General features: G+C 40.4%; 1 pseudogene; it reads left to right on the top strand.

Moving 5' to 3' along the window:
* The first annotated feature begins 19771 nt into the window (after positions 1–19771).
* LOC129008699 (nuclear nucleic acid-binding protein C1D-like) lies at positions 19772–23706 on the top strand (annotated as a pseudogene).
* The last annotated feature ends 367 nt before the right edge of the window (positions 23707–24073 follow it).

Here is a 24073-nt window from a genome sequence, read left to right as displayed (position 1 = left end):
GATGAACATTTTCCCACTTCTCTCACCACCAGCATTCTCCTCTCTCCTTCTATGAATTTAAACTTTTTCAACTCCCCATAAAAATGAGATCTTGCAGTATTTGCCTTTTGTGCCTGACTTATTTCACTTAGCATAATGTCCTCCAGGTTAATCCATGTTCTTGAACATGACAAGACTTCCTTCATTTTGAGGAGTGAGTAATATTCCATTATGTATACCACATTTTCTTTACTCATTCTTTGTCCCTCTGTTGATGGACACGAAAGTTGACTCCATATATTGGCTATTGAAAATAACACTGCAATGAACATGTATATACATATCTTTTCAACATACTGATTTCATTTCCTTTGGATGTATATCCAAAAGTGAGATTGCTGAATCATATGGTAGCTCTATTTTTAATTTTTTGGGGAAATTTCACGCTTTTCTTCTACAATGGCTATACCAATTTGTATATATATATATATATATAATTTTTTTTTCCAGCCTGGGTGACAGAATGAGACTACTCCGTCTCAGAAAAAAAAAAAAAAAAACCTTTTATCAGATAAATGGTTTGAAAATATCTTCTGCCATTCTGTAGGTTGTCTCTTCACTCTGTTGATCATTTTCTTTGGTGGGCAGTATAATTTGTGCTGTATAGTTTGATGCAATTGTATTTATCTGATAAAAGGTTTTTTTGGTTGGTTTTGCTTTTGTTTTTTGTTTTTGTTTTTAGTAGAGATGGGGTTTCCCCATGTTGGTCAGGCTGGTCTTGAACTCCCGACCTCAGGTGATCTGCCTGCCTTGGCCTCCCAAAGTGCTGGGATTACAGGCATGAGCCACCATGCCTGGCCTATTTTATTTTATTTTTTAAGACAGGGTCTGGCTTTGTCACCCAGGCTGGAGTGCAGTGGCACTATCTCCGCTCACTGCAATGAGGAATAGGTGGGATTACAAGTGTGTGCCACCACATCTGGCTAATTTTTATATTTTGGTAGAGACAAGATTTCACCATGTTGGCCAGGCTGGTCTCGAACTCCTGACCTCAAATGATCTGCCTGCCTCGGCCTCCCAAAGTATTGGGATTACAGGCATGAACCACCGCGCCTGGTCTGGTTTTGAGTTGCCTTTTGTATATGGTATGAGATAAAGGCTTCAGCCTCACAAAGTGCTGAGATTACAGGTGTGAGCTACCCTGCCTGGCTTCTGTCTTTGACTTTTGAGAATTTGACCAAAATGTGTCTTGGTGAAGATCTCCCTTAGTTGAACTCATTTTGTTCATGAATTGTTTTCCTAATAATCATTTAGTTATCTGTGTTCTCTTATAGCTCCTTGAGTTTCTTTAAGATGATTATTTTGAATTCTTACAAATTTTCAAATAATTACAAATTATTTTGATATACAAATTCGTGAAGTTTGCGTATCCCAATTTATTTTTTATTTATTTTTACTTTTATATTTTGATATGGAATCTTGCTTTTGTCACCCAGGCTGGAGTGCAGTGGCATGATCTGGGCTCACTGCAACCTCTGCCTCCCGGCTTCAAGGACTTCTCCTGCCTCAGCCTCCTAAGTAGCTGGGATTACAGGCACCCCCCACCATGCGTAGCTAACTTTTGTGTTTTTAGTAGAGACGGGGCTTCACCATCTCTACTACCATCTTGGCCAGGCTGGTCTCGAACTCCTGACCTCAGACGATCCGCCTGCCTCAGCCTCCCATAGTGCTATGATTACAGGCATGAGCCACCATGCCTGGCCGTGTATCTCAATTTTTTAAGGTCAGTTATTAGTGCTTTAATTTTTTCTACCTTTGGTGGTGTCATGTTTCCCTGATTATTATTTTGTGATTCTGGAAGGACCATCTGATGAGTTCAAAGCTTACTTCTGAAGTCCTCAGATGGGCTGATCTGGTGTCTGGGTCTGCAGAGGTGAGTCTGCAACCCGGGTCTGTGGGTACAGTCCTTAATCTTGAGTCCATGGAGATGGCCTGGCACTGGGGTTCACTGGTGTGGTCTTGGTGACTGGGTCTGCTGGAGAGGGCCTGGAGCCTGAGTCTGCAGGAATAGGCCTACAGCCTGTGTCCACAGGGGCTGACAGGAAGCCTGGGTCCACTGGAGTTAACCTGGCCCTGGGATGGGTCTTGAGCCTGAGTCTGCTGGGGAGTGTGCTGGTGCTAGGGCAGGCCTGGTGTTTGGGTTCTCAAGGTGGGCCTGGTCTACAAGCGCTAGCCTGGTGCTGGGACAGGTCTGGAACCTGAGTCTGCAGAGCTGGGTCTGGGTCTTGGGTCCATGGGGGTGGTCCATGGGAGTGATCCCAGAGCCTGGGTCTGCTGGGACTTGGGGCCACAGGTGCCAGCCTGGTGGCTAGGGCCATGGGGGCTGGTGGCATGGCATTGGGACAGTCCTGGAGCCTGGGTCCGTGGGGCTGGTCTGGAGGCTTAGTCTGTGGGGGCCAGCCTAAAGCCTGGGGATGTGGGGGCCAGCCTGGTGCTGGGTGAGCTTGGGTCTTTGGGATGTGGGGTCTTGCCTGGAGCCTACAGATGCAGGGGATGGCCTAGAGTCTGGATCCATAGGGACCAGCCAGCCACAAGGGTTCAATGGGGAGGGCCTCGTGCTGTGGTTCATGGTGAAATGGGTGTTCACTCCTCTTCCTCCCTCAGAAGGCTTGGAAGACAGATAATGTGGGTAATGTAAAACTATCCTTCCTACCCTCTTTAATGCATCTTTTCTTGTTTCTGTGTTCCACCTACATACTGTCATCTCTTACCTGAATTCCTTAGCTCTTATGAAAGTATTTTTGCATGTAGATAGCTATTTAAATTAGTGTTTCTGCAAGGAGACAGGCACTAAAAACTCCTATTCTGCCATCTAGCTGACATCACTCCCAAAACCACACTGTATTTTAAATGTTCCTCTATGGTCTTAAAATTTTATTAATTTATACTCTGGGAAAGCGATTTACAAATATTTCACCATCAAGTACATTTTTTGATACACATAGACCCTATCCTTCCCATCATGGATCCCAAATTTTGAAAAGTATTGTCAGCAAAGCTATATTAATTCATAATTGTTTCATTGTTTTTTAAATAGTCAAGAACATTTGTGAGTGCCCATCAGAGCTAATCTGTCACTCTGAGTTGATCACCACAGCCCCTAAGTTAACACGTGACTTAGCCTGTACAGCCCCATTTGAGGTTGAAGTTTGTTCTGAAACCTCCTTTACCACTTCTACAGATCCCTTAAATATCCAGGAACCCCATGTTATGACTTAATATTTAGAAGAAATGTTTGCTAAGCCAAAGCATACTTACCCAGAACCCTGTCAAAATTATCTCTAAGTCTAAATAGATGATATCCACATTAATAAGCGTTCAGAATCCATTTGTTATCTTGCTATAAACTTGATCTTCATCTTAGAACTGGATAATTTACTCATTTAAAATATGCCTTAAGATGGAATCATTCTGGGTTTGTTTTTGGATAGCATGTAGGTTCTCTTTAAAAATATAAATTCGGCTGGGCATGATGGCTCACACCTGTAATCCCAGCATTTTGGGAGGCTGAGGTGAGCAGATCACTTGAGGCCAGGAGTTCAAGACTAGCCTGACCAACATGGTGAAACCCTGTCTCTACTAAAAATACAAAAATTAGCCGGGTTGGGTAGCGCATCCCTGGAATCCCAGCTACTTGGGTGTCTGAGGCACTAGAATCACTTGAACCAGGAAGGCGGAGGTTGTAGTGAGCTGAGATCGGGCCACTGCATTCCAGCCTGGGTGACAGAGTGAGACTCTATCTCAATAAATAAATAAATAAATAAATAAATAAATAATTTCATGGCCGGGTATGGTAGTCACACCTATGATCTCAGAATTTTGGGAGGTCAAGGCAGGAGAATCGCTTGAGGCCCTGAGTTTGAGGTCAGCCTGAGTAACATGGCGAAACCTTTCTTTACTTTAAGAAAAGTTAGTGTCCGTAATGGTTGGAATAAGGAGCACCAACATCAGTGGTGTCAACAATATTCCTAGCCACATTCTCGAATGTCCTAATGGGACACTCATTGTAAAACCTAACCAGCAGGATGAAATGTTAGTAATACTGAAACAGGGTTAAATACAGTTGAGGTCCAGGGCTTTTACAATTCATCTTTTTATCTTCAAAGTGTTTTGGTATCATTAATTTTGATGGATAGAGCCACAGACTGGCTGGAACAAAATGTTTTCTGCCCATTATCATATCCTCAAATCAGAGCTACTAACTTGTTGCCCTGAAGACTTACTCTAAATGTTCTAAGAGAAACTGTTATTGCCAGAGTTACACCCCTGATTGTTGGTTGAGAACACAGAGAGCTTCCAAATTTTTTTTTTTTTTTTTTTTGAAACGTGGTTTCACTCTTGTTGCCCAGGCTGGAGTGCAATGGCGCAATCTCAGCTCACCGCAACCTCCACCTCCCAGGTTCAAGCGATTCTCCTGCTTCAGCCTCCCAAGTAGCTGGGATTACAGGAATGTGCCACCACGCCCAGCTAATTTTTGTATTTTTAGTAGAGACGGGGTTTCACCATGTTGGTCAGGCTGGTCTCGAACTCCTGACCTCAAATGATCTACCTGCCTCACTCTCCCAAAGTGCTGGAATTACAGGCGTGAGCCACCGCTCCTGGCCCTTCCAAATTTCTTTTTTTGAGTCAGAGTCTCTCTGTGTCGCCCAGACTGGAGTGCAGTGGCACAATCTCAGCTCACTGCAAGCTCTGCCTCCCGGGTTCACACCTTTCTCCTCCCTCAGCCTCCCAAGTAGCTGGGTCTACAGGCATCTGCCACCACACCTGGCTAATTTTTTGTATTTTTAGTAGAGACGGGGTTTCACCGTGTTAGCCAGGATGGTCTCGATCTCCTGACCTCGTGATCTGCCCGCCTCGGCCTCCCAAAGTGCTGGGATTACAGGTGTGAGCAGCCGCACCCGGCCTTTTTCCCTGTTTTCTTTGCACCAAACTGTATCTGAGTTTCAGACTGTGCAAAGCAGCCAACTGTTTTTATCAAAGACTAGGTAAGATGTGCTTTTCTGGGATGTGTGGTGGTTATTCTTTGCTTTGGAAAAAGAAATTAGAGGAGATATTTGAAAATATTTATTGAGTTCCTACTCTGTGCAAGACATGAGTGAGAACAATATGATGTGGTTGGTTATGAGCATGGACACTGGTACCTAATTGTATGGGCTGTACCTCTTACTAACTATAGGACCTATAGGGATGTCAGTTTCCTCATCCTAAAATTGGGGTTATGGCTGGGCATGGTGGTTCATGCCTATAATCCCAGCACTTTGGGAGGCCAAGGTGGGAGGATCGCTTCAGCCCAGAAGTTTGAGATCAGCCTGGGTAACACAGTGAGACTCCATCTCTACAAAAAATCAAAAAATTAGCCAGGCGTGGTGGTGCACACCTGTGGTCCCAATACTCAGGAGGCTGAGGTGGGAGGGTTGCTTGAGCCTGGGAGGTAGAAGCTAAAATTAGCCACAATCGTTCCATTGTACTCTAGCCTGGGTGACAGAGCAAAATCCTGCCTCAAAAAAAAAAAACAAAAAAAAAACAAGATATGAATAAAGTTATAATAGTACCAGTTATGAAGATTAAATAAGACCATCTTTGCAAAGTTCCTTTAGTGGAGTATATGACACATTTTATGTCCTACGTGCTTAATAAATTCATTTTGATTATGTTTAGTGTTTGTTTATGTAGATCTTGATTTTTCCCACTGGATTATAAATCCCCTAAGAAATGAATGAATCTCCTAAAGGGAAGGGGAAATTCACATTTCTCTTTATGTTAGATAGTATTCCTACGTCTACTCTGTTAGATTGTTTCTTATATACTTTATACACATTTAACTCCCATCTTTTGTTATAGATGTTATCAACTTTTTATAGACAAAGAAGCTAAATCCCAGAGAGGATGGGTGAATTGCCTAAGGTTGTATAGCGTTGGAGACAGAATTCACATCTGGTCTAATGCCAAGCCCCATAATCATAGACCGTAATAGTTATAAAGATATGGAGGGGAGAATCCAGTGCTTGTTGAACTGTTGTTATAATCTCTTAGCAACTGTCCTAAAGTGTTTAGTGCGTGTTTCCCAAATATTAAAAAGACATATATTCAATATGGGTGATAGGTAAAAAAGTATTCATTCTACTTTCCAAAAGCAAATATAGATTTATGTCAGAGAAAAGGAATAATTAATAATTATATTTTCAGGGAGGAGGGCAAATGAGTAGAAGGGACAAAAGGGGAAAAGAAGAGGAAGGGAAGGGAAGCTAATTTGCTGACCTGAAATACTATTAATTTAATTTACAACACTGATGAACATGAACATGCAAGAAGCCTCATAAGAAACAGAATTAGCTTCTGCCTGGAGGAAAGAGAAGGTCAGCAGACAAATAGGTCACAGATTACCAGGAAACACTGACGTTAATAGACTCAGGAGCAGTCAAGCATAGGAAGCATTCCAAAGACAGATGAGTTTCAATCAAAATGTTAGTAAAATAAAGAGTAACAGTAAGGAGAAAAGGGAGCCCATTGTCATTGCTGGTGAACTTCAGGTAAGTCTGACAAACCAGCAGCTTTTGGAACTGAGTTTTATTTTTATTTATTTATTTTTAAGACAGGCTTGCTCTGTCACTCCAGCTGGAGTGCAGTGGTAAAATCACGGCTCACTGTAGCCTCGAATTCCTGGGTTCAAGCAATCCTCCTGCCTCAGTTTCCCAAGTTGCTGGAAACTACAGGCACATGTGGCCGTGCCTGAAAAATGCTATTCAAAGAACATGTGAAAGATTGGTCCATAAGAAACACAGTGTGATAAGAAGAAAGGGAATGAATAGGACAGTTGTGGAATAGACAGGAGGGAAAGAAAAGGGGAAGGAGAAAATGGGGTTAGTGAAGAAGAATATCAAAGGTAAAGAAAAAATCAAGGCCAGTGTGGTCGCTCACGCCTATAATCCTAGCACTTTGGGAGGCTGAGGTGGTTGGATCACCTGAGGTCTGGAGTTCGAGATGAGCCTGGCCAACATGGTGAGTCTCTACTAAAAATACAATAAAATTAGCTCGGCATGGTGGCGGGTGCCTGTAATCCCAGCTACTTGGTAGGCTGAAGTACAAGAATTGCTTGAACCCAGGAGGTGAAGGTGGCAGTGAGCCGAGATTAGGCCACTGTCCTCCAGCCTGGGCGACAGAGCGAGACTCCAGCTCAAAAAATAATGATAATAATAACAATAATAATAATAATAAATCAGACCATCTAGTAAATATTTTAATTTTGTATCTACTACATGCAAAAGACTGAAACTATATGCTCTCTGAGGATACAACAAAATAATAACAAATAACACCACTTTTTGAATGTTTACAAAGTGCCAGGTATTGTAATAACAGGTTATACAATTTTTTCTATTTTAACAGCTCACTGAGGTGAGGATCCCAGACTTGAGAAGTCAATTGCAGCTAGTTAGAGGCAATAAGGGATTTCTAAACCAGGCCTATCTGGTTAAGAAAAATGCACTTTCCTTCTCCTCCTGCCTTATCCTCCCTTCAATTTTCGTAAGATTTTGAAAAGTGCATATACATATTGTGTTAATTATTTAAAAGGATACATATTTATTATAGGAAAATTGGAAAACACTGTTAACAAAGTAAACAATTAGTAAGGTTTTCCTAATCTATGCTATTTTAAAGAAGTATAAGAGGCCGGGCATGGTGGCTCATGCCTATAATGCCAGCATTTTGGGAGGCCAAGGCGGGCAGATGACCTGAAGTCAGGAGTTCCAGACCAGCCTGTACAACATGGTGAAACCCCGTCTCTAATAAAAATACAAAAATTAGCTGGGCATAGTGGCGTACACCTGTAATCCCAGTTACTTGGGAGACTGAGGCAGAAGAATCGCTTGAACCTGGGAGGTGGATGTTGCAGTAAGCCGAGATCCTACCACTGCACTCCAGTCTGGGCAACAGAGTGAGACTCTGTCTCAAAAAAAAAAAAAAAAGAAAGAAAAGAAAAGAAGTGTAAGAAAGAGCACTGCTACTAAAGCAAGTAAGAAAAATCCTGTTCTTTCACTCTCATCAACATGGAGTATCAGTCTTTAAAAAAATGTCTGATGAAAGAAAAAGGAAACTCATTCTTTTAATTTGTGTTTCTCTAGTACTACTGAGGTTTTGTGGTTTCTCATGTTTTTGGCCTGTTCTACTTCATGTGTGTGTCACACAAATATACCTGCTCTTCATTTTCTTTTGGAATGTCTGTTTCTTACTAATTTGCAAATTATATTAAGAATATTAACATTGTCTATTATAGGTAGCAATTTTTTTCTAGTTGTTTTTGTTCTGTTTACAGTGCTTTTTGACATAAGGAATCTTTTCATTCTTGTGTAATCAAATCTACTAAACTTTTCCCTTTGCATTTTCCTCTTTTGTTTTCTTGTCTTTGAAAAGGCTTTCTCCACCCCAAGATTGGCTATATTATCTTCTAATAAGCTGGATTTTGAAGGAGGTAAGGGACATGGATTGGCCCAGAGGAGGAGGGAAGGGATTTGAGTATTCAAGGCAGGAGCAATGATGGGGCTCATGCAGCCAGATGTAGGGATGAGGCCCAGATCTGAGCAAATAGAAATTGGACTGTATCAGTCTATGGAAGACAGATAAGGCGAAGAAAATAGAAAGGCTGGGGGAACTTGAAGCCTCAGCTATGGAGCCTGGTATTGATTTGTTAAATAGAAAATCAAGATTTATGCCAGCTTTCCCCAAAGGGGAATCCCAGATGGGAAAAGGAGACTATATAAGGATACATTTGCTAGGAGGTGCACAGATGCAGGAAGCCAGAAGAGTTAAGACACTGTCGCTGCAATCTAGGCCTCAGGTGATGACATATTAAATGGGCAGGACAGGCTGGAGAAATGGAAAGAAAGAGGAAGAGGCAGATATGAGAAGTATTTCTGTAGGGAAAACAACAGAAAATAAATAACTGCAATAAAAACAAACCCAGGACTTTGTAACTGAGTACACTAAGAAGCATACAAAGGAGAGAGTTTTAAAGGTGTCTGATGTTTGGAGAAGTAGGTAAGATTTCTATGTTTCAATGGCAGCATCTGGGTGATCTGGAAGGATAAACTTTGTCAGGAACAATGCGAAGGAGGAAATCTACACTTAGTGTTTGGATGCTCTTAATTTGGGCTCGGTGGAATATACAAAAATATCTATCCCTCAGCTGAGAGGAGAGAGAGCAGCTCACTAGTTGAATGAAGGAAACTTCAAATCTAGGAGAAAAACTGAGGTACTTGATTCTCCCTTCCCCAACACATTACTCTGAGCAAGGCCTGTGCTAGAAGAAGATAAAGCAGCTTTCTGTCTCCTTAGGGTGTTTGGAACTGACTAATTAATGAGCACAGGGCCTAGGCTGGGTGTGGTGGCTTACACCTGTAATCCCAGCACTTTGGGAGGCCAAAGTGGGTGGATCATGTGAGCCCAGGAGTTCAAGACCAGCCTGGGCAACAAAGTGAGACCTCCATCTCTACAAATAAATAAATAAATAAATAAATAAATAAATAAATAAATATCACAGAGCCTTAAAGGTGTAGTTATGAGAAATGACAACTTCTATGTTAGTGTCAATACTTGCGGTGAGATCCTGTAAATAAGGTTGCCAGATAAAATGCACTGTTACATTTGAATTTCAGATAAGCAATGAAAATTTTTTTGGTATAAATATAACCCAAATGTTGAATGGGACATATTTATACCTTTACAATTTTTATTCATTGTTTATCTAAAATTCATTTTAACTTTGGTGTCCTATATTTTTATTTGCTAAATCGGGCAACCCTTCCTATAAAGGGAGATTCCAAAAGTCTCCAAGAGTATGGCAGTTAGTACCAGTGGTTGGTGGAAGTTGAGAAGTGGAAAACACAGCAGGAAATTTCAACTTCCCAAAGAAGGAGGAAGAGATGATAAATACGACACAGATAAATTAATCAATTTGTGTTTCTTCAGCATCTGCTATGCATTCTGCTAGGTACTTTGGGGGCTTGCCTCAAGGAGATTACAGTGAGTTGTAAATTAATTCCCATAGGCAGTCATTGTACAAATATGTATTGTGAACACTATGTGAACATATTATGTGCTAGGTTCAGGCTTTGGTACTAAATTGTCAAATAAAGAAGATAGTGCTGGAGCTTACAAAAAAAAAAGGGGACACTAGACTAACTCAAGAAAAACATTCGAAGAACAATTTGAGGTGAAACCTATTTGGAAACTAAAAATGTGGCTTCTGCAGAGCATGCTGTTTCAACCCTGTAATCCCAACAGCTTGGGAGGCTGAAGCAGGATGTTCACTTGAGGCCAGGAATTTGAGATATAGTGAGTTATGATTGCATTACTGTATTTCAGCCTGGGTGATGAAGTGGGACCTTGTCTCAAAAAAAAAAAAAGTGTGCCTTTTAAGAGCAACCGGGTGAACTTGGAAGATGTGTCTCCTCTAAATCTGTAGCTTCGCTTAGCTTCAAGAAGCAGTCATAATTCAAAGGAACTGGCAATCAACTGAGGGTCACACAGTAATTAAAGAATGGAGGGTTTTAGCCAAGCCTTGAGTCACTCTGAAGCTTTTTTGCATGACAGCCCACTGCTGCTGTAAGAAATAGCTTGTGAAACATGCTAATTATTTGCAATGGTATGAGGATGAAAAGTCTGCTCTCACTACTGAGCAAAAGCATTCTTCCTCTAGCCCCTCTTTTTCCTTCAAGTTCTTGGATCCCTTAGAAAATATTTCTTATGTGAAAATGTTGAGGGTACAGGTGAGCTTTTCTGATCAGGGTGAGAGATGGTGAAAGTTTCCTTGCTTGACTGGCCTGGGACAGCTGACTTTGAACTTTTTTTGTGTCAGAGTTCTCCTTTATGTCCTCTTCTACCCTGAAATGTCAGTGGCCTGGCATCTGAGATAAGTGTGGCTGTTAGGTCATGAGATCTTTGCAGCCCATCTGATGGGAAACCTGGCACCTTACCTTACAGGACTATATGTACTTTCTTAGGGCAAGACTGTTACAGGGTCAGAGACTAAAGGACTCACTACAGTTAAAACTGTCACAATTTATAAAGGGCTATAACCCATGTTATTTCTCTTAGTACTCAGAAAAATCCTGGGACTCATTTTCAGATGGGGAATCCAAATTTCAGACATGATATGTGATTAGTTCAAGTACACATTGCCTGAAAGTGTCAGGGTCAGAACTGGGGGCCTAGGTTCTTCTAATCCTAAATCTCATGCTGTCCCCACATCACAGGTGCTTGTCTTCTAGGCAATTCCTTGTAAACATAGCAATAAAACACTGCTTCTGGCGACTGTCTGGGAACTCTGGTGGATAAGAGAAATTATTGTCAGGGATTTGGCCTCTCTTTCTGTTCTTTCTCTGATAATAGAAACTATCATTGGCTGAGTGTGGTAGCTCATGCCATAATCCCACCACTTTGGGAGGCCAAGACAGGAGGATTGCTTGAGGCCAGGAGTTTCAGACCAGCCTGAGACCTTGTTTCTTTAAAAATAAAAATAAAAAAGCAGAAAAAAAGATTATTTACTGAGTACATTCTGTGTACTATGCATCATTGTGGTAAGTACTTAACAGTAACCTTCTATTTAATCTTACAATCGTGTGTGTGAGTGTGTATGTGAGTGTGTGTGGTTGTATATGTGTATGACTTGCTTGGCCTCACCTATAAGTAATTGATTGGGCCAGAATTCTAGCACTCTAGCCTAGGATTGTCTGACCCTAAGGCCACTATTACAGACTTTCATTTTCTCCCTTCTAGACTGTTTCTCTCTTTGAAATGCACAAACATGCTTTCATGTTTAAATTTTTACATTTCTTTCCTATACGTTTTCTTCTGTCACAGACATAAAACAGTTCAAAACTATGATCCCTAAGAGGACTCTCAAATTTATTTTACAAAATAAAATCCAAACTTAAGGGTCCTTTTGGGGATCATAGTTTTGTACTCTTCTATGTCTGTGGCCAAGAAAATCATTTGCAAATGTGTTTTTAGGGTCATATTTATATTTCTGTTGTAGGTCAAGATATATTTGTTTAAACTAAGGTCTCCAAAGCTTAACCATTGATTTATTCAGACTTTAAACATGTTTCTTTCTAAAGCAACATGAGACCTGCTCATCCACAAGAATGTTAGTCTTTCTAGTGCCCAACTTTAATAGTCTATCACAGTTTCTCAATTAGATGTGGATGGCACATTTTTTTGAACTTTGGATATAATTTTCAGGGTTGACATCTCAAGGAAGGCTCAGGTTTTTGTTTACATCCTCTCATCTTCCAGTGAAGACCTTCTGTGTATTTTCCTGAAGCTTTAAGGTGAGGAATGAAGTAGCAATGAAGATAGGGCGACGGGAGCAGAAATGAGTGTGGGTGCAGCTCCTGACTGGGAACATCCAGACCAGAGCTCCTGGGTGCTCACCCCTCCATTTATTTGATTAACAAGTACTTACTGAACAACTGAAATGCCTACATACTAGCTGTACAGGAACTCTGACCATTTCCTCCTAACAGATAACGACAGGCAGACAAGTTAACAGGCTGTTTTCAGTTTCTTCTTCCTATACAAAATGCTTGCAAAGAATAGATGCTTGCAGGTCAATACTCCTGATCTGCAGGTTGGAGACTGTTGAATTTCTTTTTAAGCTCACCTATGGGTTTTTACTATTTGCTTGGTGACGTACTAAATATTTTTATGTTTTTTGTTCGTTCATTTGTTTGTTTGTTTTGTTTTTGTTTTTGTTTTTGGGATGGAGTCCTGCTCTGTCACCCAGACTGGAGTGCAGTGGCACATTCTTGGCTCACTGCAACCTCCGCCTCCCATGTTCAAGTGATTCTCCTGCCTCAGCCTCCCAAGTAGCTGGGACTACAGGTGCGTGCCACCATGCACAGCTAATTTTTGTATTTTTAGTAGAGACGGGGTTTCGCCATGTTGGCCAGGCTGGTCTCAAACCCCTGACCTCAAGCGATCCACTCGTCTCGGCCTCCCAAAGTGCTGGGATTACAGGCATGAGCCACCGCACCCTGCTGTACTAAATATTTTTATATTCATCATCCAAGATTCTGTTTCTTTCCCTGTAAAATAGGAGTAGCTACCTCATGGGTTTATATTAATGAGATGATGATAATAATAGCTACAATTAATTGTCAGGAACCTTGTGTCAGGCACCGCAGTAGGCATGGCAATTATTTCATTTAATCCTTATGAAAATCATGAGGTGAGTACCCTTGTTAGCCACATTTTGCAGATAAGCACACTGAGGGTCAGACAGATTAAGAAAATTGCCCAAGCCCATAAGGAAAATGAGTGACAAGTTTGGACTCTAAGATAGGTTGGTCAGAGGTTGAAGTCATGTACTGAACTACTGAGCCATGGTGACTTCATAAGAAAAGTATAAAAGTTTCGAATGCACTGTTTGGCAATGGCTGCTGTCTGTTGTTTATCTGAAACCCATTTTGCAACACTATAGATAAATGGGTTTTAAAATAAAAATTAAACTTTTTCTCTGTTAAACAACATAGATAGGTCCATTCTTGACCAAACAAACAGAAAAACAAGGCCATCTTTAGGGGCTTAGAAACCGAAAGTGAATACATTTCCACGTCATGTTTCCTTTTGCTTTCAATAATTCTTTTTTTTTTTTTTTTTGAGACAGAATCTTGCTGTCACCCAGGCTGGAGTGCAGTGGCGTGATCTCGGCTCACTGCAACCTCTACCTCCTGGGTTCAAGTGATTCTCCTGCCTCAGCCTTCCGAGTAGCTGGGATTACAGTCGCGCGCCACCATGCCCAGCTAGTTTTTGTATTTTTAGTAGAGACGGGGTTTTGCCATGTTGGCCAGGCTGGTGCTTTCATTAATTCTTGTTTATTTTCTATTATTTTTTTTTTCTGGTTAAAAATAGGTCTTGGTAACCTTTGGAAGTGACCTTGAAGGGGAAAAATTCGCTGAAGGGCTACATATAGCCTGAACTGAAGGTGAGAAGAGCAGAGAGTGGGAAGATAATGAATATTTATTTATGTATGTATTTATTTTAAAATTCTGGCCTTTATCCAGATGAAGAATTAATATTTATTAAGCTCCTCTACATGCTTGTCATCTTCAGTATGTTATTCATTCATTTTTCTCAACAAGATTTATTGTTGCTGGAGGCTGGATGTGGTGGCTCATGTCTGTAAATCCAGCACTTTGGGAGACCGAGGTGGGAGGATCACTTGAGACCAGGACTTGAGACCAGCCAGGGCAACAGAGTGGGACCCTATCTGTACCAAAAAAAAATTTTTTTTGAGACAGAGTCTCGCTCTGTCGCCCAGGCTGGAGTGCAGTGGCACGATCTCTGCTCACTCCAACCTCTGCCCCCAGTTCAAGCAATTCTCCTGCCTCAGCCTCCTAAGTGGCTGGGACTACAGGGACGTGCCACCACACCTGGCTATTTTTTTGTACTTTTAGTAGTGGGGTTTCACTATGTCGGCCAGACTGGTCCCGAACCCCTGACCTCAGGTGATCCGCCCACCTTGGCCTCCCAAAGTGCTGGGATTACAGACATGAGCCACCATGCCCAGCCAAGAAATTTTTTAAAAAGTAGTCGAGCATGGTGACACATGCCTGCACATGCCTGTAGTTACAGCTACTTGGGAGGCTGAGGTTGGGGGATGGCTTGAACCCAGGAGTTTGAGGCTACAGTAAGCCATGATTGTGCCACTACATCCCAGCCTGGGCAACAGAGCAAGACCCTATCTCTAAAAAAAAAAAAAAAGGTTTATTGTCCCTGGAACTGTGCTGATGATGACCTACCAAATTTTCACAAGAATATTGCAAAATGAGGACACAAAGCCTTGAAGAAGTTAAGTAATTTGCCCAAGGTCATGTGACTGGTTGTTGACAGAAGCTAGTTTTAAACGCAAGTTAATCTGCTTTCTATCTGTGCTATTTCCATTACACCTTTCTGCTTTGTCCAGGTGATCCCAGGAAAGGAATTCTCCAGATTCTAAGTTGATAAGCCCAAAGGTTGAGTCTAAATTGATAGACTCACCTCCCCACTGTTCTTCCATTGGCTGACTCATGCTTTCAGAGAAGCTGGGAAATTAGGGGAGACCAATAAAAGAGTGCCTTTCTTACAGATTCAGGAAACTAAATATTTTTTAAGCAGTGTTCTAGAAAATTCTCAGTAACTTTAGAGTGTCCTTTAAGAGCTCTTAATGCTCTGGAAAGTCTCTCAATACCAGTTTTCCAGAGGCTGGACGCTTTGCCCTTGAGTGTAGTGTTTGCAGCACATCACAGAGGCAGGTCACTAGAGCTAGTGGGGACACAGACATCACTGACATGTGATGGGAATCCTCCAGGGGCAAACAAGCAGGGGCCAGCTTCTGCTCTGAGCAGTCTAAATGGAGCTAGAAACAAGAGCCGTCTAGTAAAACATTTCACAGGATAAAGTGCAGAGTCTGTTTCACACTTAGCCCTGTCAGTTCTGTGGAGAGGCAAGTGTTTGTAGAAAGTTTTGAATTCTTCTCTCATGTCCTGGAAAACCAAACACCATTAAAGAAAACAGCCTGCTCCTGAATTCTGCGGCTGTAGTTTTTACACTCACCATCCTGTTTTTTCTTTCTTAAATTGCTTCGTGTGATGAGGACACAAATCAAAATAGTCTACCTTTTAGAAAAGATGGCAGATTGTGGCATTTACATCTCATAAGTATCTGATTTCTTAAAGAAAATCATCTAACTGTTCAAGTCAATAAACTTTTACTGAACACTTGTCATGTGCTAGTCATTGTGATAGTGGCGATGATGAAGTGATGTATGGCTCTTCTTTTCAAGAAGCTTTCAGTCTAGTGGGGAAAGAGCACAGACATCAGTGATACTTGGAATACAATGGGATATCTTTTACAGCTGAAATACTTTCCAGGCAGGCTGCAGGGAGCTGGTGCCAGATAGGCCTGGATTCATAATCCCTATTGCTTCTAACAATACAAGGATCTCAACCAGATACTCAATCTCATCCATCATCAATTTGCCTCTGTTAGAGATAAACAATGCCACATCATAGGACTGTTTTGAGATGCAATAGACATCAGGATTGATATATGAGATTTACCAGACTCATATAATCAAGGTGATCTGCCATAACTTGCTTAACCATTGCTCCGTGTCTGATGAAAAAACTTTGCCAGAGTGGTCTCTCTACCACTCCAAATCCCTTGTCCCTCGCTCACCTCCTCAATGGCAACCACTCCCTTTAACCCCTGTATATCACTCCAGAGATATTTTAATATTTAATATATGTATATATCTTTTAAAATTTTATAAAAATTATAACATACTACATACACTGCTCTGCACTTCGCTTTTAAACTTTATTTCAGAGATCTATCCGTATCAGTACACGCACATCACTTTTTTTTTTTGAGACAGTTTACATCTGATGCCCAGGCTGGAGTGCAGTGGCGTGATCTCGGCCCACTGCAATCTCCGTCACTTGGACTCAAGTGAGTCTTGTGCCTCAGACTCCTGAGTAGCTGGGATCACAGGCGTGCATCACCACATCCAGCTAATTTTTGTATTTTTAGTAGAGATGGGGTTTCATCATATTGCCCAGGCTGTTCTTGGAACTCCTGGCTTCAAGTGATCCGCCTGCCTCGGCCTCCCAAAGTGCTGGGATTACAGATGTGAACAAGTGCACCCAGCCTGCATTATTTTTTTTAATGGCTCCGTAGGATTACATTTTATGGATACACTGCAGTTTACATAACCATCACCCTGTTGATAGACATTTTGGCTATTTCCCATCTTTTGGGATGCTTATGTTATTATACTGCAATGAATATTCTTTGTATATATCTTTGCATATGTATTTCTGTAGGATAAATTAAAAATGCTGGGTCAAACTTTTGGTCATTCTTGATAAATATTAAGAAATTATTCTCTAGGCCAAACGTGGTGGCTCATGCCTATAATCCCAGCACTTTGGGAGGCTGAAGTGAGGGCAGATGGCTTGAGGCCAGGGGTTTGAGACCAGTCTGGCCAACATGGCAAAACCTTGTCTCTACTAAAAATACAAAAATTAGCCAGGTGTGGTGGTATACACATGTGATTCCAGCTACTTGGGAGGCTGAAGCACGAGAATTGCTTGAAACTGGGAGGCATAGGTTGCAGTGAGGTGAGATCAAGCCACTATCTATAGCCTATAGCCTGGGTGACAGAGTGAGACCCTGTCTCAAAAAAAAAAAAAAAAAAAATGTTATCTAAAATGATGGTTCCAATTTGTCATCCTATAAACTTTGAGAATGTTTCCCCACATCTTGGCCAAAATAATTTATGGTCAAACTTGTTGATCTTTGCCAAACTGATGAAAGCTAATATCTTAGTTTTAATTTGCACATCCCTTATTTTAAGTGAACATCTTTTTCTTGTGTTTTAAAGTCAGTTATAGACTGGGCACAGTGGCTCACGCCTGTAATCCCAGCACTTTGGGAGAGCAAGGTGGGTGGATCACCTAAGGTCAGGAGTTCGAAACCAGCCTGGCCAACATGGTGAAACCCCATCTCTACTAAAAATATAAAAATTAGCCAGGCGTGGTGGCACACACCTGTAATCCCAGCTACTTGGGAAGCTGAGGCACGAGAATCTCTTGAACCCGGGAGGTGGAGGCTGCAGCGAGCCAATATTGTGCCACTGCACTCCAGCCTGGGTGACAGTGCGAGACTTCGTCTCAAATAAAATAAAATAAAATAAAATAAAATAAAAATAAAATAAAAAGTCAGTTATAGATCTTTTGTTCAGCAACTTTGCTATAATCTAATCCAATCACAGAAAATGTCAGAAGCTGACAGAAGGGGGTGGTAAACATGGAACATGCTGTTTGACTATGGAGATGCAACATGAAGGAGACAAGATCCCTGCAATATAAAGATTGGTCATTAAAATTATTTAGGCAAGAAATGTTGATTTATAATCAGAACTGTGTTTTGAGAAGCTCTGGACAGTGTGGAAGATGGATTGCAAGTGGCAAGACTAGAGGGAGTGAAAAAAAATTAGTTAAAAGGTCGTTGCAATCCTGAACTGAGGACTCAGGAAAGAATGAAAATTATGAAACCAATTGGAAAGGCACTGCAGAAGCCAAATCAAAAAAACTTGATGACAAAATAAACGTCGGGTAAGGAGAGAGAGAAATTACTTAGGCAAATGAATGGCTTAAAAAGAAAGGGAATACATGGTAGGGAATTTCCTCTCTGACATTACTAAACACCTACTAAGTAAGGGTTTGTGTTAGTTATAGATACATTTATGTATATGGAAATCAAATGAGTGAAAAGAAACACATTGCACTTATCCAATTCCACAGCATCTTTATTAGGGAAATATTATAATCTATTTAAGTATGAAAAAATTAGAAAAGTAACATGTGCAAGATAAAAAAACTATTAGATTTCTCCAAAACATTCATATCAGAATTCAAAGTCAGACATCTCTGATAGGATAACCAATGACATTTATTTTATTTTATTTTAATTTTATTTTATTTTATTATTTTATTTTATTTTATTGTATTTATTTTAGAGGCAGGGTCTCACTATGTTGCCCAGGCTGGTCCTGAATTCCTGGGCTCAAGTGATCCTCTCACCTCAGCCTCCTAAAGTGCTGAGATAATAGGTATGAGCCACCACACCTGGCCACCAATGCTGTTTATACTAGTTAAAATTACCTAGATTTAAAGAAAACATTCAGGGAGAAAAATTATCTTACATCATGCAGGATGCAAAATGCCCGCAACACTTGCATCAGGAATTATTCCCCGAGCTATCAGATCATCAGTTTAATTTAAATATGACAATTCTCAGAGGAACCATTATAACTCACAGCTGTCTCCAATTCTGAATTGACCATGGTTACCCTCTTTACAGAAAAATCACTCTTCTCCCCTTGTCATTTTTCTGCAACTCATTTGGGAAAACCCATCAAATTGTATTAAGACTTTTGATACTGTAAATTTAGTCCTATTCAAATGTTGCATTAGAATGCCTTATCAAGAAGATAATATCTTCATTAAATATATTGACTGTTAAATAGGATGAGGATTTTGAACACACGATTAACATAACTATTAATACTTTGGAAGAGTAGTGGACTGTTGCCCATTTTAAAAAAAGATTGATTATTTGGAAATGGATATTATAGTCGTGTCTGTAAAAGCAGACTTTGTATCATCGCCTATCTTGGATAAATCAAATATTTCTATTTAACTTGTAACATTTATCAACATTTATCAACTTCCTTCCATATGTGTTATTACTTTTATTCCCAGCCTTTTCAGTGGACAAATACTTTTGTAATGGTAATCAGCTAGTGTTTGACGAGCCTAGCGAGGTAATTGATTACATAGTTGTTTAGTATATTGTTTCCAAAGCTAGTCATACACTTGATATAATAAATTCCTAAAAAGACAGATTTTTTTTGTTTTTGTTTTTTTTTTAGGTTGGGCCTGGTGGCTAATGCCTGTAATCCTAGCACTTTGGGAAGCTGAGATGGGAAGACTGCTTGAGCCCAGGAGTTCTGTGCTGCAGAAAGCCATGATCCCACCACTGCACTTCAGTGGGAACAGAGTGAGACCTTGTCTCTAACAATAAAAAAAAAAAGTAAATATTAAACCAAAATGAAAGTATGAATTGATACCATCATTGCTTGGCCACTTTCTGGCAGACTGGAGTTGAAGGCTGTGAGTCAGTCATTATGGCAGACGAAGAAATTAATGAAGGCTATCCAGTGGAAATTCATGAATATTTGTCAATGCTTGAGAATTACATTGGTGCTGTGGATGATATGCTAAAGACCATGATGTCTGGTTCTTGAAATGAGTTGTTGCAGAAGTTGGACCCACTTAAACAAGTGAAAGTGGATTTAGTTTCTATGTACACATTAAATTTAAAGTTTTGAGTTTATTTGGCAACTCAAGGAATTAATACTAAGAAACAGCTAGTAAAGCAGGAAGGAATTGGAAAGAATCAGAATATATATGAACACAGTCAAGGAAATAACAGAAAAAGGCTGGCAAGCTGGACAGAGGTGCATCTTCAAGATTTGTAAAAATTGACCTCTGGGAACTGAAACCTAAAAATGCATCACAAAACTGTAGGGACTAAACTCTCCAGTTACTTAATAAGTTAGTAAAAGCTGGGTGCAGTGGATCATATCCGTAATCCCAGCAATTTAGGAGGCTGTGATCCCAGCAGTTTGCGGTTGCTTGAGCCTAGGAGTTTGAGACCAGCCTGGTTAACATGATGAGACTCTGTCTCTACAAAAATTAGCTGGGCATGGTGGTGCACGCCTGTAATTCCAGCTATTTGGGAGGCTGAGGCACAACAGTTGCTTGAACCTGGAGGTTGCAGTGAGTGGAGACTGTGCCACTACACTCTAGCCTGGGTAACAGGGTGACACCCTGTCTCAAAAAAAAAAAGTTGTCAATAGAGGCCTAGCACAGTGGCTCATGCCTGTAATCCCAGCCTTTGGGAGGCTGAGGCAGGACAATCACTTGAACCCAGGAGTTCAAGACCGGCCTGGACAACATAAGGAGACCCTGTCTCTACAAAAAATGGAAAAAATTAGCCAGACATGATGGCACGTGCCTGTAGTCCCAGCTGCTGGAGAGGCTGAGGCAGGAGGATCAGTTGAGCCTCGGAAATCAACACTGCAGTGAGTTTTGATGGTGCCATTGCATTCCAGCTTGGGAAACAGAGTGAGACCCTGTCTCAAAAGACAAAACAAAAAACAAGAAACAAACAAAAAGTTGTCAATAAACAAAAAAGTAAACATTTAATTTTTGGTTTTGATGTATACATATTCAAAAAGTATGTCATTTTTTTCACAAAATAAATACTTATGTGGCAGTGCAAGGTTTAAATGTCTACTGTATTGAATTCATATGTAAATTTGCAGTTTAAATTTTTGTTCGTTTGTTTTTGAGACAGAGTTTGGTTCTGTCACCTAGACTGGAGTGCAGTGGCATGAGTATGGCTCACTGCAACCTCGATCTCCTTGGTTTAATTAATCCTCCTATCTCAGCCTCCCAGATAGCTTGGGCTAAAGTCACATGCCACCATGCCCAGCTAATTTTTGTATTTATGTATTTAATTTTTTTGTAGAGATGCGGGTTTCACCATATGTTGCCCAGGCTGGTCTCTAACTCCTGGGCTCAAGCGATCCACCTGCTTTGGCCTCCCAAAGTGCTAGGATTACAGGCATGAGCCACTGGTCCCAGTTACTTGAGAGGCTGAAGTGGAAGAATCTCTTGACCCCGGGAGGTTAAGGCTGCATTCAGCCGTGTTTGTGCCACTGCACTTCAGTCTGGGCAACAGAGTCAGATTCTGTCTCAAAAAAAAAAGCAAAAGCAAAAAAAAAAAAAACCAAAACAAACAAACAAAAAACCAAAAATTAACTCACAGAAAAGTTAATAAGCAACATTCAAGCAAACAATGACCAGTTTGGAAACATAATGAAGAAAATAACTGTACTAACAATACCAACAAAAAAGATAAATGTCTAGAAAAAAATTGATATATGCACAAGATCTATATTAAAGTATTAAGTGACACAAATAATTTGAACCATTAGAAAGGTAGCCCTTGGACAGGTGCAGTGGCTCAATTTGGGAGGCCGAGACAGGCAGATCATCTGAGGTCCAGAGCTCGAGACCAGCTTGCCCAACATAGCAAAACTGTCTCTACTAAAAATACAAAAATTAGCCAGACGTGGTGGTGCATGCCTATAGTCCCAGCTACTCAGGAGGCTGAGGCAGGAGAATCACTTGAACCTGGGAGGCGGAGGTTGCAGTGAGCTGATTGTACTACTGCACTCCAGCCTGGGTAACAGAGTGAGACTCTGCCAAAAAAGAAAAGAAAAGAAACAGAGAAAAAGATAGGAAGGCTTAACTTTTTTCTTTTTTCTGAGGCAGGGTCTCACTTTGTCACCCAGGCTGGAGTGCAATGGCACAATCTCAGTTCACTGCAGCCTTTACCTCCTAGGCTCAAGGGATCCACCTGCCTCAGCCTCCCAAAGTGCTAGGATTACAGGTGTGAGTCACTGCACCTATCTGGAAAGCTCAACTTTATAAATAGAATCTATAACTTAAGCTCTCCTAATAAAAATCTAAATAGAATTTTATTTTAGCATTAGATAAGCTGATTCCCAAATTTATATGAAAAATTAAATAAGAATAGAAATATATATTCCAAAAATAAATAAGAAGATCTGCCAAATATTAAAACATTTTAAAGTTACAATAACTAAAAGAGAAAAGAGTTCAGTGATCCAAAAAAATCCCACAAAAATGGAATCAAATACATATAGGAATTTAATCTATTATAAAGGTCTCATTTCAAATTATTGAGGAAAGATGGTTTATTTAATAACTGTTACATAAAAATCAGGATATCCATCTGAGAAAAAAATTAGCTTAGAGCCGCACCGCATACTCAATGCTCAAAATAAACTTCAGATAAATAAATTGTTTAATCATTGTTTTTAAAGTACTTATAGAAAAGAGGAGATATTTTAGAATGTCAGAGTGAGGAAGAGGAAGAAATAAACTGGCATTATTTACAAAGTTACATACAAAGAAAATCCAAAAGAATCTGCAGATAAATTATTAGAATTAAAAAGTGAATTTAAGAAGGTTGTTGGATAAAGGACCAATATGCAAATCAGTTATATTTCTACATACCAACAATAAACAGTTAGAAAATTTTTTTAAAAAGATACAATTTCCACAGCATCTGAAGTTTCAAACAGGAATAAATTCACACAAAGAAAAAGTACACAACCTGTAGATAGAAAACTATAAACCTTATTGAGAGAAATTAAGGAAGAACTCAAGTTGTCTCTGCAGCCTGTTCCCGAAGTGCTGCTGCTTGTTGTGAGCATATGGCTTCAAGGTTATGCCACAGAGTTGGAGTGCTGGCCTTGCAGATTCTGAGGGCCCATGGTTCCAGTGGGTGGCCTTGATGTGCTCCATGGCATCTGAAGGTGGTGTTCCTACTGATGATGATGTGTCTGGACTGGAGATGTAGGTCATAATGGCTGCATGAAAGGGACTGGACCCATAGAATACACTACTCCAAAAGGAAACTTCTGGCACCAAAGAAGACCCTAATTTAGTCTCCACCATCACCAACAAGTGAATAGTGGGCTGCATCTGTGAAGAGTACAACAGTGCTGTCCTCTAGTTTTTGGCTGCACAAAGATGAGACCCATCAATGCCCTAACTGTAAAATCCATTACAATCTGGTGCCCTGCCAGTTGACCCACTGAGCCTCTGCACTAAGTTGCTCAAAATGAGCTGTAAAGTTTCTTCTTTCCAATAAAGACTAGACATTGAATTGGCTCCTTCTCTCCCAACCCACCTGAAAAAAAAGAAGAACAACTAAATAAAGGAGAGGCTATACCATATTCATGGATTGGAAGACCCAATGACACTAAAGATACTGCTTCATCTCAAATTATCTACAGATTCAATACAATTCCAATCCAAATCCCAAGAGGACTTGGTTTATAAGACTCCATAAGGTGATTCTCAAATTTATAGAAACATGGAAAAGACCCAGAATGGAAAAGAAACTTTTGAAAAGGAACAAGGTTGGAGCAATTGTCCTATTGAATATCAAGATTTATAAAGCTATAGCAATTAAGTCAGTATGGTAATGTTGCAAGGATAGAAAACACTAAGCCCAGAAATGAAATTCCATAAGGACATCTAATTTATGACAAAAATGACACTTCAGAACAGTAAGAAAAAGTTTTTCAATAAATGATTCTGGGTCATTAGATATCCAAATGCTAAAAAAGAAAAGACAATACAAAAACTCCAGGTGCACTATATTCCTAAATATGAAGGATAGAACAACACACCTTATAGGAGATGACACAGGAGTGTATCCACCTTGAGACGACGAAAAGTTCCTACACATAACCCAAAAAAGCACAATACAGGAAAAGACTGATAACTTGACTACATGAAAATGAAGAGCTTTATTCATCAAG

The sequence above is a fragment of the Pongo pygmaeus genome, chromosome 9, assembly GCF_028885625.2.
Source record: "Pongo pygmaeus isolate AG05252 chromosome 9, NHGRI_mPonPyg2-v2.0_pri, whole genome shotgun sequence".
NCBI lineage: Eukaryota > Metazoa > Chordata > Mammalia > Primates > Hominidae > Pongo > Pongo pygmaeus.
Note: the sequence above shows the minus strand (reverse complement) of the source record. Positions and strands in the feature narration are given on the sequence as shown.